Source organism: Oxyura jamaicensis, chromosome 8 (genome assembly GCF_011077185.1).
Source record: "Oxyura jamaicensis isolate SHBP4307 breed ruddy duck chromosome 8, BPBGC_Ojam_1.0, whole genome shotgun sequence".
Classification (NCBI taxonomy): Eukaryota; Metazoa; Chordata; class Aves; order Anseriformes; family Anatidae; genus Oxyura; species Oxyura jamaicensis.
The window spans coordinates 23,189,573-23,189,927 of NC_048900.1; positions in this window are offsets into that span (position 1 = coordinate 23,189,573).

A 355-nucleotide genomic window follows, 5' to 3' on the forward strand; every position below is an offset into this window, starting at 1 on the left:
ACACGCTAAAGTCCCAGGGCTGGTCATGCTTTTGCTCAGTTTGGTTGAACATCCACCACTTTCTCAGAGGATTTTGCCATTCATATTCTACACAGGGAAAGAAGAATATGGGTTGCTTTGCTGAGCACAAACCACATGAGAGTCTGCTCTTCAAATGAGGCAAAGCCAGAGGGGATGTGTCCAGCACAGCCCACTGAGCCAGGCGGTCCAAACGGACCCCACAGTTGAGAAGTCCCTTTGGTGCTGCTTGCCAGGGGCTGAGAGTGGCAAAAATCCCACACTGCAGCACTTGGCATGATGACCTGAAGTTCTATGGTGTTTTATATGCAAAAAAAAATGCTATTTTAAAATTAGA